The sequence below is a fragment of the Muntiacus reevesi genome, chromosome 9 (genome assembly GCF_963930625.1).
Source record: "Muntiacus reevesi chromosome 9, mMunRee1.1, whole genome shotgun sequence".
NCBI lineage: Eukaryota > Metazoa > Chordata > Mammalia > Artiodactyla > Cervidae > Muntiacus > Muntiacus reevesi.
This window is the reverse complement of record NC_089257.1, coordinates 47,290,260-47,303,759: the sequence shown is the minus strand read 5'-3', so window position 1 is coordinate 47,303,759 and position 13,500 is coordinate 47,290,260. Positions and strand designations below refer to the sequence as shown.

The 13,500-nt window shown below is 50.1% G+C and overlaps 1 protein-coding gene across 1 annotated transcript in view; it reads right to left on the bottom strand.

The window, feature by feature from the left end:
- PPFIBP2 (PPFIA binding protein 2) overlaps positions 1-12,797 on the bottom strand; it is a 161,060-nt gene extending 148,263 nt beyond the window's left edge. Inside the window, exon 1 of the mRNA XM_065944479.1 lies at positions 12,521-12,797. The gene's annotated coding sequence lies outside the window, so the exon portion shown is untranslated. The remainder of the gene's footprint in view (positions 1-12,520) is intronic.
- Between the last annotated feature and the right edge of the window lie 703 nt (positions 12,798-13,500).

The window sequence follows — 13,500 nt, the reverse complement described above, 5'->3', positions numbered from 1 at the left end:
CAAACCTACGGGAAGAAGGCAGTCTCCTCTCCAGAGTCATGGGTTTCTGTTCTCATCCACTGGTTTTCTCTTCCCTCTCAGTCAAAGAGAGATGGCTTTGCATCTCCACCTGGATGTTAAATAACATCCAGGTAAGGACAGTTTTTAGCAGTCCTTTCTCTCTTGGTAAGTCAGCTCTGAGTCGAGTCATGCCTGGGGACGAAGACCTTTCAGTGAGACCATTGGTATGTTGTAGGTAGGAAACCCAAAGACCTCACAGCTTGATCAGCTGTCAAGCTTCATTCAAGGAGCCAGGAGCCCTGAGCCCAGTCCTCTTCTCTTCAAGGTGATTCAACAATCCAGCGTTTGATGGGTGAAGGGAGGGGCTAAGCCAGTCCCCTTAACCACAGCTCACCAGTCACAAGACACTTGCCACTCAGATCATTTCCCTCCCTTAAGGGCACTTAGGCCGGAGTGGCTCAGGGACTTTCCTAAGAAAAGCGATCCAGGAATCCCCCATCTGCACACACGCTCACAGGCCAGCCTGCTGGGGACTGCCCTGCATGAGGTGTCGCCTTCCTGGGCATCCATTAGGTCTGGCTCCTGGAAGACTGCCAGTCTGATGGCAGGGGAGTGGGAGCACCTATTATAGCTCTGGGGGGGGGGCCTCTCTTCCACCTTTCTCAATGGTTCTTTTCCACCAAGCAGGGCCATTACTACCCCATGGGAGACACCCAAAAAGTTCCTCGGTCTCAAAGTGGAAGGCGTGGAAGCCTGTGTGTTGTAAAGTGGCCACAGAAGGGGAAGGCAGTCCCAACACCAGAGGCCCAGCGCCCAGCCCAATATGGGCTCCAGGTCTTTGTGGCTCCTTCCTCCTTCTCCTGAAGGAGCAGAGCACAGTGCAACAGAGTCCAGGCTTTGGAGTCAGACCGACCTGGGTTTAAATCCTGGCTCCACTACTTAGAGCTGAGCTAGTTTCTGACCTTGGGTAACACAGGTGAACCTCTAGGTTACTGTGTACTGGAGGTATTACCATCTGTCTCACACAGGGCTGGTCAGAGGGTTAGGAGGGGGTGCAGAGTCAACCACCTGGCTCAGAGCCTGGCCCCTCTTGGAGACCGTGTCCCCACTGTACTGTTCCAGTTAGCCAAGATTCCTTAGCAGGGCTTAAATCATGGGATCAGGAAAAAATATATATGCAACATTGACTCCCTTTAAGAAACTGCCAAATCTCCTGAGGCCAGCCTGCAATTAATTAGGGGGACCCTTGGGTACAATATAGTGCACATGCTCTGGGCTTTCTAGGTCTCTCTAGCAGGGCCTTCAGAACTCTTAGGGCACCTCGGCGCCTTCCTCAGCCATTCTGCCAGTCCCACCCAGCACTCAGCTTAGGGAGTGGGAAAGGCAGAGTTTACAATGCTCAAGAGTCACCTGGAGGCAGGCACCTGTTGGAGAAGTCACAGCTGGGGAGATGGACTTGGGGGATCACAAACATGGAGGCTGAATTTCCAGGGGTTGAGAAGAGGAAAGACCAAATCCTGACCATATCCATGGAGCTGAAGGTCCCCATACCTAGGCACTGATGTCAGGCGAGCCCTTAGTAACTCAGAGATGGCCTTGCAAGGAGACAGCCAACTTGTACTGGTGTCCCAGAGAGGCCCACGATTGCTCCAGGGGACATCGCACTGTCACAGACACCTAGAGTCAAACAGGCAACACTCCCAAGTCACTAAGGAATGTTTTCCATACACATGTGTAACAGGGATGCAATGAGACGCGTGCTTCATGTGGACTGTAGAATCCTCTTGGGAATGTCGTTCCTCGCTTGATTGTAACCAGGCTTATTTGAAATTCTCTTTCAAGAGTTCCCTGGTGGCTTCATGGTTAGGATTCCAGGTTTTCACTGCTGGGACCCAGGTTCAATCCCTGGTCTGAGAACCGAGACCCTGCAAACTTCACGGTATGGCCAAAAAAATTAAAAGTAAACTTTTCTTTGAAATGTAAGTAATCATGACATGTGAGGCCTGGATTTGTGACCCTGGAGCAGCCCCAAACCGTTTCCCAAGTGCTCAGGATGAGCAGACAGGACAAGAAGGTAGAGTGCTGGCCCCCCTTAAGTGCCCTGTTAACACGAGATCCCAACACTGCAGCCCACACACGCCCTCCTTAGCACATCGGCCACCTTAGGCAGTCTTCTCTGGCTTCCTCCCTGGGCTGAGGGAAACCTTCTGATTAGAAGCCTGAAGGACCCCAGAACTGCCCTGAAGACAAAAGCTGGGTGTGGCTGCCAGGGCTGGGTCTGCGTTCTCAGCTCCAGGAGTGAGGCCGAAGTGGACAGGAGCGGCCCTGTGTAAGTCTGACTGATCAGCGGTGAGGACAGCTGACTCCACAGGACACAGGACTAGAAAGAGCTCCCAACTTCAGCAGGCAGCCACCAGCAGCACCCTTGCTCAGACCCTGAACATGACACTATGGGAACAATGCAAACGACGCTCCTTTCACACAGGTATCCCCGTGCCCACTCCACACCCCTGCACAGGCAGGCTCCCAGCAAACGCTTCCAGAATGGTCGGCCTCTCCTCTCCACCTCCACCGAGGCCACCACCCAGGTTTCTCTCTCACCCTCACCCCACTCTTTCAACCCACCATCTTGCTTAACATCCCTTGACAGCTGACACCATAGGGGTCCTAACAGGTGGGGTATAAGGAACTTGTTACTAAGGATAAGGCAGCTGAAGTCAAGAAATTTTTTGTATAAATTAGAAAAGATTCTGGCTTATCTTGGATTATATCTTGAGTGGGAGAGAAAATAGAGGAATTCAGCCAGGAAATCAGCAAGTGCCAATAGCGCTCAGGAAACATCAGTTTCTGTGACACCATGTACAACTGTGTAACCTCCTGCTATTTTAGAGATTTAATTTATAAATGAGTGTGTGCATGCAAGCGTGTGCATATATTATGTTGGGGCCAGTATACATCACAGCAACCTGGCGCTGTCCACCAAGTGCTTCTCACAGGCTAATGCTGTCTGACCACCTTCCTGCCTCAACATGAAGAGCTGATCTTCCTGATAAACCTAAGACTCTGAATAATCTGAACTCTCAACGCGGTGGCACAATACAGTGGAAAGATCATGGGTTTGAGAATCAGGTAGATTGGGCATCAGTCTTATTTCAGCCACTCGTCAGCCAGGGAACTGTGGGAAAGTCACTATCCTGAGTCTGTGTCCTCCTCAGCTAGGGCCCTGACAGGCTCCTGTGAGATGCAAGTGAGCACACGTGATGCACGCTGCACGCTTAGGAAATGACAGTCCCCAGTCCCCCGATCCCTCACTAACCTCCCTCACTCCTCCAGCTCTAGCCAAACCAAACCACTGGCTGTTTTCCACTCATGCCCCTTAACTCACTATCCATGCCTTTCTTTGTACATTGCTTTTCCCTCTGCTAGATATGCCCTCCTTTACCTCCATAGAAAGGGGTGTCTCTGGTTCAATCTTCCTTCAAGACACACCTCAAATGCCCTCTCCTTGGCAAGCCAGGTGCCCCAACCTCTCTTTTCTCTTGAGCATCCATTATGCTTTCTCTGTGGTTATTACCATCTGCTTTGAGTGGGGGGCACATTCCTTAAATCCCATCCAGTCAGGGGACATATTCTTACTCATCTTGTGTTCCCACCATAACAGCTCTCCACATGGAAGATGATTGAAAAAAAATCATAAAAATGACTGAAATAATAAATGAGGTCACAAGTCTATTGACTCTAGGATACTTAGGAATTATGTTCCATCTCTGCAGCTAAAAGAGTTTTCCTAGATCCAGTGGGACAATGCTCATCTGGGGGCTTCCTTGGCCTCCTACTAGCCTTACCAGGCTCCCCTCCTTGCCACCCTGGCCGGGACTGTGTGCCTGTCAGGCATCCACGTTGCTTAACCACAGCACTCTCCATCAATCCACCCCATGTCCCACCCAAAACCTCAGCCTACTTGAAGAAGGCCCTGCTGCCCACAGCCCTTCCCTGCCTCCTCTTGGGGCTGGGAGCTGGCTCTGTGGCCCGGGCTGCAGACAGTCGGTCAGAATTCCCAGTGTTGTGCCCACCGCCCTACTGGACCTCTCCCTTCCACACCCACCGTTCCCTCTAGGATGCTGTGAGCTCAGTGTCTCGGACCATGTGGCCCTGATCCTCCAGGTACCAGGACTCTGTTCTCAAAACCTTCAAGGAAGGGCCCGTGAGTCTGTAAGAGCCTTTTTGCCCCAGTCAGGCAGTCAGGCCAAGGCATCAGCAGGGAATACATGCAGTGCAATCACACTGGTATCATGGCCTCAAAAAGTTCAGCCCACAAAGGCACATCCTCAGAGCCTTTCCAGTCTCCCAACTCCTGCACTGGGTGGGACTTCAGCATATGATCTGGGATGGAGAAGCTTCTTCACAGCTTCACGGCCACCCTTCCCCAGACTTCCACCTTGGTTCCCCACCACCTACATTGGCTGCACGTCGCTACTTCTCTGCTCAAAAGACACCATTCATCCCTCCAGATCCTACAGCACTTTTAGTAAGACCTCCAACCTTTCAACAAAGTCTGCCTCCTCTGTTATTTTTACGAATTCCTCTCTAGTCAATACTAGCTGGACAATACCCTCTACAGGTAGATTCCAATACATGCTCTAAAACAGTCACCTGGCCCTAGAGAGAAGCTTGAGTTCTTTGGAATTGCTTACATCACGTCAAACTGAAACGTGCCTCTTCTGTAATCCTTTCTACCGTCACCACCGTGACTCCTCAGCCCTGCTCTCTGAGCAACACAGAAGATGGCAACTGAAATTCACAGTCACAGCCCTTGTATTTCCTGTCTGTCCCAGGACCTTACAGGGCTTACAAGACAGGGATTCCAGTTTTGACGCAGTAAGGGGCTCTCCTCTACTGCTCCCAAAGTGTGGTGCCCAGGGACCCACCTCCAGGTGTGACCTGCCTTGGCCACTTCAGGGAAAAACAGGACGACCCCCTCCCCAGCAAGGTCTAAAGCCAGGACTTCTATTAATGCAGCCAAGCTAAGTCAAGTTCTGTGGGCTGTTCATGAGGCTGGGTAAAAAATGCACGAATTGATTTTGGGAGCCTAAGGACAGGACTTTGCCTTTACCCCGCCACTTCCCATCGAGCTGGTTTGAGCCCTGAGCTCTCTCTGTTTGTTGTCCTTGTCCTGCACGTTGGTGACTGGCCATCAGCAATCAGCCTGTCCCCTCACCCTGCCATGAACTCTTGCCTCCTGGACCTCCTGCTCACCTCCATTGTAGGGGTCACACCTGGAGGCCAAGATGATAATACTTGCCCCCTGAACTTTCATAATAAACCTTCTGGGTGATGGAACCCACTCCTCTTGACAAAGTCTATTTGCCAGACTTCCTGAGCCAAGGAGGCTAAAAATGCCTCTTAGTACTTAAGATGAGCCAAACACTGTAGCCAATATTTTTTTTTGGAGCCAATATTTAATACACGTCACCATCTCACAACATCCAAATGAAATTGACCTATTACTGTTCCCATATAACAGGAGAGGAATTTCAAGCTCAGAGAGGGAGAGACTGGCTCAAAGGAACAGCAGCAGGTCTGAGAAGAGCCAGGATTTAAATGAAGGGCTGTCTGAGCGGGCAGAGCCCTCAGAGACGAGGGAGGCCAAGTCCCCAGGATGGCGGACACCCGCAGCCCACCATACCCTTGTCTGGAGCGGGTGGGTGGGGAGTCAGTTTCCTCGTCTCCAGCAGCAGGGCAACACATCTGTCGGAGGCTTTGTGCAGCTCCAGTGAGCCACGCAGTGAAAACCTAGCTGGCCACGCAGGGCAGCGGTGCCTGCTGTTACGGGGAGAGCGGCATTGCATCGAAGAACCAGATGTCTTGGCTGGTTGCAGGAAGAGCTTATGTAATAAAACTTTCTCATGACAAGGAGCCGAGGTCAGGTGTCAGAGCCAAGAACTACTCCTTTGCTTTGGTAAAATGTCGAATTAAAAGAATTCTCCTTTCTCATCCAAATTTGAGTTCTAACTTCTCCCTGCCCCCGCCCTACACTAACCCTTGCTCCCCTGTCCCCTCTCCCAGTTATTTACTGAATTTGGAGTTTGAGACCACACATCCCAGGATGCCCGAGACAGTCCGGTCATCCCAGGATCCCATCCAGCTCAGCATCTGCCTCCTCCTTTCACTCTCAGAAGTGTCCCAGTTTGGACAATAAATTAAATTGAATATTCTAGAAACTTACACACACACATACACACTTTCCTTCCCTGGCACCTACTCCCCTCGCATAAATGGGAATAACACTGCCCGCCTCAGGAGACTAGCCCTTTGTAAAACCCCCAAAGCCAGAAGTTCCTCTCTGCCTTCCCTCTGGAGGCAGCTTTCTGAGGCCAGTCTACACACAACTCTATTTCATCCAGGAAGCAGTTCAGTGTCAAGCTAGCTGTTCATGCAGAAACCTCTGATTTGGGGAAACACAACCTGTTGCGGGAAGGAAACAGTTGCCCTGAAGAGAGGAGTTGTCACGTGTGCATGCAAGGAACAAAAGTAACCTGTTTTTGGTCTTCCAAACCTGAGCTGTGGCTCTGCCCTTCTCTGCTCCCTTAGTCCCTACAGAAGATCCCCTGGTTCCTACACAACTCTCTCTCTCTCTCTCTCTCTCTCTCTCTCTCTCTCTCACATACACACACATACTGTCAACCCAAGAAGTTCCTTCAGGTGGGCTCTTGGACCTTTCTATCAGGAACAGGTTGGCGATGTTTGCTCAGAAGACCTCTCGGGTCACCCCAGCGCAGTCAAAGGAATGGTCCTCCTGGTCAGAGTGCTCCCTGCCCAGCCACGACTGAGTGGGCCGTTCCTACCATGCTCACAAGGCACTGTGGACTTATGTCTTTAGCTGGGGGTCTGGGCGGGGCTTCTGACTATGCCCACCAAAAATGCCCGGTGACCAGCAGGCACTGGTGTCCCTGAACCAGCAGAGCAATCCTGGGATTTGGGTCACTTCCTTGCCTACACCTATCCTCATCCTGGGGGAAACAGAGGTGCTCAACAGCACGGCCCTGAGAGGTGAGGGAGTGGCTGTGACAGGATCAGTTCCCCACAGCCTCACCCGGGTTGACAGCCTCTTCCTGGAGGTTTGTTAGTAGGCCTGCCACCCACTTGACTCTGAATAAGCTGTTTCAGAGACAGGGACAACTCAAATATCCAGCTTGCAATCTAGGGCTGTCACTGATACTTTAGCATGGGTGAGCAGGCTCATGCACACACTATGGTCTCAGTAAAATACAAACACACTCAAAACAAGATGAAATAGAAACTTGTCAGACCCAGCTACATAACTCAAAAGAACCAACAGTCTTGCAAGTTTGACTCAAAGTTGAATCCCAGCATTTCTTATGTCTTTGTTTTTATTGGGCAATTATCATATGCCAGGCAATCATCTAAAGGCTTTACACGTGTTAGGCCAGCTCTGCCTTAGCAAACCGAGGTAACCACTGTGTCACGGCAAAGGTAGGACTCATCCTGAAAGTCTGGGGAGCCTGGCCAGGTAGAGAGGTGTGGAAGGGAAAGGTAAGGAGGGGAGGAAATGCAACTTCAGGGCCACTGAGTCTCTTGGCAGCAGTGCAGATTCTAGACAAGGTCCTCCCTCCTTATCGGACAGCTCTGTCCCTCACTCAACCATCGAAATCCCTGACACTGGCCCTACACACAAGTCTTTGCCTAGAAAAGGTTCTCAAGGTTGACTGCCTTCCCCAGATAGGTGTCCCCACCACCCTCACTCCAATACTACACAGGCAACTTCTCATAACTGTTTGGATGTGTCCCTAAAACTTCCTGGCGGTAAGGAGGGGGCAAGGTGTGGGATATCTGGGTCCTTGGAATACATCTTTCCATGGAACTGATGCTTGCATTCCCAGAAAAACCATTTAATACCCATGTACTTGCATTAAGCACTAACAAGTATAAGAGTGCTGATACCACAAAGCACTCCCTACTTCCCATCACCACAAAACAGAAAGATCTCATGAGCCTTCACACCCCCAGTGGCTTTAGCTGCTACAGACACTTCCCTCTGAGTCTTTGACCTTTAAGTCTCCAGCCTTAGCTGTTCTGCAGGCTGAATTTGCCCCAAACCTGGTCTCTTTCTCATTTTTCATTGCCTAATGGAGTGTCCATCTGGACTTTCCGATAGCACTCATCTGTTCAAACCCACTGAGCTACATAGGACAGAACCCAGGGCCAGAGGGCCAGAAGGCCTGATTTTTGCCACCAGCAGCTGGGTGACCCTGGGTAGGTTTCTTTGGATGTCATCATACTCATGGGTAAAAACATAGGGAGCATGTGAGAAACTACCCAAGGCTCCCTCCTAACTCCAAAGGGAGTCAACCACCCTCATCTCCCTTCCCCCTTCCAAGGAGCTCCTCCATGCTCTCTTGCTGCTAACAATTGCTTCATTCTTCTCCCAGCAAACTAGCACAAAATGTCAGTGTCCAGTTTGACTCTTTTCTCTCTCCCTCAAATCCAATCAGTTACCAAATCCTGCAGGATTTCTTGGCAAGCTCATTCACCTCTGTTCCCTCCTCTCCACCCTGACTTGATTTAGGTCCTAAAGTACTGCAATGGGTTATTCCAACAGTACATTCTCATAAACCCCTCCCTGTCTCTCCAACCTACCCTTCTTAGCCTGGAATCCTCCTGAAAACACAGCCTTCACCTAGTCTCAAAGTCATCAACATTACATTTAAATTCTTTAACTTCAGCTTTCAAGACCTTCCAGGATCTCTCCCCAGCCTGAGACTCCAGCCTCACTTCTCCCAGAGTCCCCTCCCCATCCCACCCTATGACTACAGCTCTGCAGGTCACTCATCAGGCTTGTCCTAGTCTTTCAGGTTCTACTCTTGTTCCTTGCTTTATCTCCAGCACAAAACCATCTGCCTTTTTCCCCTTTTATTGAAGTCAACACTGCAACACCAGCCAGCTCAAGGCCCTTGTCTGCCACAAACTCTTCCTCAATATCTGCTGAGTGTTGGGTGGAACATAAGGGCTGATGCAGCCCCAGGGCAACTCAGAGTTTGAAGAGAGTGTGGACAGACACTTGCAAATGATGTGCATTAAGTACCAAAGCAGAGATCTGTACCGGATGCTATAGCAAAAATGACTTGGGGGTTGAGGAGGGAGAGGTGTTTCAAGACTTTGATCTGCCTCCTGAAGGATTAGCAAGAGTTCACTCATCTTGAAGAGGAGAAACAAAAGGACTTCCCAGGAAAAGAAAATAGTGTATGTAAAGGCAGAGAGGCACAAAATGTAGACATTTTTAAGCTACTCCACTTGGGGAACAGTGGAGATGCAGCTGGTGAGTCTAATTATTGCCAGCCTCTGTGGAACTCTGAATGTCAAATAAGGATGGTATACTTTATCCCTTTCAGAGGCAAGCCTATCCCATTTTGTCTATACCTTCCATCTACAAATGTGTTACAGAAGCCAAGATCACTACACAACATGGAACATGATGACTAAAAGCACTGTGCACAGTGAAAGCTGGGTTCTCATGTGCATAAATGTACTTGTGACCGAGAGAGGAAATCAAAGTAAGAATTATCAGGAAGCACCATAGTAAGGATTACCTAGGAGCACTAAACAGAAATCATAAATTTCCCGAAGATAAAGCTGAGAGTGAGCAGCATCCTGGAACTCTCAAAACCTTGAGGAGATCTAGGTCTAAAGGTAAACAGACGCTCTAAGATGGCATCTCCTAGCAGAGTATTCATTGCGTGAGAGAGAAGAATGGCCCTCATGAAGATCTGCAAGACCTGGCTTTCAAAGTCTATAAAGGATACAGCCCACCCTTCTGGGACCAGCAGTGGATTCTGCAAAAACTGAGACACATAGGTGTCATCAAGTGTTGAAACCAAAGAATGATGCTAGGAAAACAAGTGTAACTGCTCTGAGGAAGGAGGAAGTAGGAAAAATAGTGACTCAGGAAAATACAAAGCTGCCAAGAGTTTCAGCCTAGCTGTGCCCACACCAAGTGATGACAGTGTGACATCTTTTCTTTTTTTTTTTTTTTCCTGAGTGATACTTCTTGAATGAGGGTGCTCAGTCTGGGAACTTAATAAACCTTTAAGTTTATTGCCTCAACGTTTAAATGCCTCAACGGTGCTGTTCATATTAGCTATTCCTTCCCATGTTTTGCAAAAGGGGATCCACCAGAAGATTTCAAGCAGAAGTGTCATGAACAAATCTATGTATCAGGAAGGAAATGTTTTTGATAGCCAAGTGAAAAACAGCTTCCAAATATTACCACAAATCTGACAGTCTAAAGGCTACGCCATTCCTTGTCCAAAGCGCAATTCTTTCAGGACTGTTCCTCCCTCCTCACATCTCCATCTGGCCCCCTAGCCCATAGATTCTCTCTAGTCTCTCCTACCTGTATCCTCTCTGGGGTCCAGCACAGGCCCTAGTCACTTCTATCTTAATTGATCTTCCACTGGGCTTCTCCAACCCCAGGGTCTCTTACCCAGCAGTTTCTACTTGGCCTTCATCAGAATCACAGAGGAATTTGGTAAAAACATGCCAGACCTACTTAAACTGAGTAATTTAAAAGCTCCCTAGGCAATTCTGAGGCTCAGCCAGGTTTGCAAACTGTTTTTTTTTTTTTTTTTTTTTTTTTAATCCTTGCTATAGATAAATGAAGGGGCTGCACTGCTGAGAACTTCTGAGAAATGCAGAATGTCAGGTTCCACCCTGACCTAGGAATCAGAATTTACATTTGAACAAGATCCCCAGGTGACTCTTAAGCTTGTTAAAAGTTGAAAAGCACTGCTACCAAGTGCTGCCAGATCATTCATTCCACAAATATTTACTGGATTTTCTCCACTGGGCTAGAGGTTAGGGAGGCTGAAAGGGTCAAGGGGCAAGGTCCCAGACTTTAAATTCAGAGAACCATCAATCAATCTCCTGCTTAAAAGCCACTATGGAAGCTCATGATTTCAAAGCCCAGACTTCTCCACCTGGCCTTCATGGCCTGCTGGGGACAGGTTTCTTCCTCATCACCAGCTTTATTGTCTCTCACTTGTCACTGGAGCCAAGCTGGGCCACTTGCCACTTCTCAGGTTATGAGGTGCTTGCCTGCCTACACAGTTCTCACAGGGCAGGTCACACTCTACCTACCTCTGCCTGGAGAAATCCTTCGAGGTCCATGCACGTGTCACACAACAGGACCATGCACGTGTCACCCCCTTCCTGAAATTATCCCAGGTTTTACACAGTCAGATGAAAGATAAATTCCCACAATGCGTTGCTCTTACCTCCTTCATGGTATTTATTTCATTCTATTTGTCAGGCACCTGTAGCACATAGCTGAACCAGTAAAGAGACCATGATGCTGTTTATCTCTGTAGAAGCAATACGCTAATAACTGGCACATCATTGAATCTCAAGTAATACTAACAATAATGTATTAAGTAAAAACTATGAATGAGTGTAGTAAAAGTTCACCAGTCCCCCTCATCTCCCACTTCAAAGTCATCTAAATATTTAGAATTTAAGCAGATTACATACAGACTACCTAAGCCTCAAGTAAAAAAGAAATAACCTCTAAATCAAGTATTTTTTTCATGTAGTACAAGTAACAAAGACTGAACACGCAGAAGATGAACTTTGTGTACAGCCAACTGCCGTTGTTGGGCATTAAACTTCATAGAATGCAACATAAAATTTGGTAACATTGCAGATTTGTAGTATAATTGATTAAGGAACTGGGAGAAAGAGATATGAGACAGGAAGTGAACAAAAATATACAAAGGGAGACATATCTATACTAAACATCCAGCTGCTCTAAAAGTAAAAATACTCTGGATTTGTTTTTTAAGAGGACTAAATGCTGGCTAGAGTGCCTGTTTTGATCTTATGCACATTTTGGAAGCCCTAGGCTTTAAATATATAATCTTATTTTCATCTGAGGAACAACTGAAGGTCTGGAGTCAGGATGTCATGAAGGAGATGAACCCTCTTTCAAACAGAACCATCCCCGTCTTGCCGTATATTGGGACGCAGTTGGCTTGTGGTTTGGAAAAGCATGTTGCATTTTTCCAATTACAGTACAGAGTTGATTTCAGCTAAGGCGTTGTAGCTGGACGCACGCTCTGTGGAACACCGATCTGCTTGGGGAAAACGGACCGTAAGCTTCCCGACCACCTTGGGCTATCTCTAGACCCCGCCGCCGCTCCAACAGACTGAGCAGAGCTCTGACACACTACACACAACTGGGATGACCGGCCACCCTGCGCATCTCCAGGCCATCCCGGCACCTGTAGGGGCGCGGACACTCCGCAGACTCCGGACAGGACTGGGAGGAGACGCGAAGCAAATCCCCAGGAGTTATATTCTCCCAATCTGGCAAGAGAAGGGGAGGAGGGTCCGCGCCCTCGCGTCTGGGACACACTCGGGGATCTCGGTTCCTAAGGCAATTCCCCTGCGGGGGCTCCCAGTTCAGCCTGCGCAGTGGGCCCAGGGGGCGTGGGGAGAACCCACTGACCTGAGTGCGGGGCTCCTCTCCGGACAGCTCAGGTGTGCGGGCCTTTCACTTGTCCCCCCACCTCCGAACATGAGAGCCGAGAAACGAGCAGCAGGCTACTGACCCACCGACCAACTAACCGACCAACCAGCGGACCGACCGGCAGCGGCCGCGTCCGGGGCCCACGTGACGGGGGCGGGGACCCACGGGAGACTCGGGAGGCTCGTCCCGGAGCGCCCGCTCCCAGACCGCCCCACCTGCCCCGGGACCGCCCCTCTGCCACGCCCCCTCCCTCTAGGCTCCGTGGCAGCCCGCAGGGACCCAACCGCCAAGAGTTTTAGTCCCTTAGCGACCTGACTAGTCAACCCCGCCCCTTCGGACCTGCTTAGCCCCGGCCGGTCCAGCCCCAGCCCCGCCCAGCCCCAGCTCCGGCACCGCCTCCTAAGCTGACTTTACCGTCCCCCTAAGCCCCGCCTCCCTCTGGCGGCCACGCCCCTCGGAGCCCCGCCCCTGCTCTTGTCACCTCCTTCTCCAGCACCCTTCCGGCCCGGGTGACGCCTGGCGGTCCTCGGCTCCCCGTTCCCTGGGCTTCTCCGGCCCTTGAGCACCGTTCCTTGGTCATAGGGAATAAAAGCGAAAAGCAGAAAGGGAACTTGTGTCGAGAATTGCAAAAAGAGATGTCATAGAAAGAATGTTTTAGAGGCAGTCCCAGCGCAGCGACCGTTGGGTGTGCGGACTTCTGGGCCCAGGCGATCTAGTTCAAATTGAGGTTGGCCTGAAGGCAACTTCTTGTCTCTGAGCGCCCCCAGTTCGGAAGACTGAGTCACCCTAGGATCTGGCCGCTCTCGAACCCCGAGACTTGGAGTGGAGGTCCCTCTAGCGGTCAGCGCCAATCAAAGGCGCCGGCACCCGCTCTTGTGAACAGCTGGGGACGGACGAGCAGTCCTGTCCTGCCCAGCATTTAGGCGGGGGTTCCACAGTCACAACAAAAGCTTTGCTGA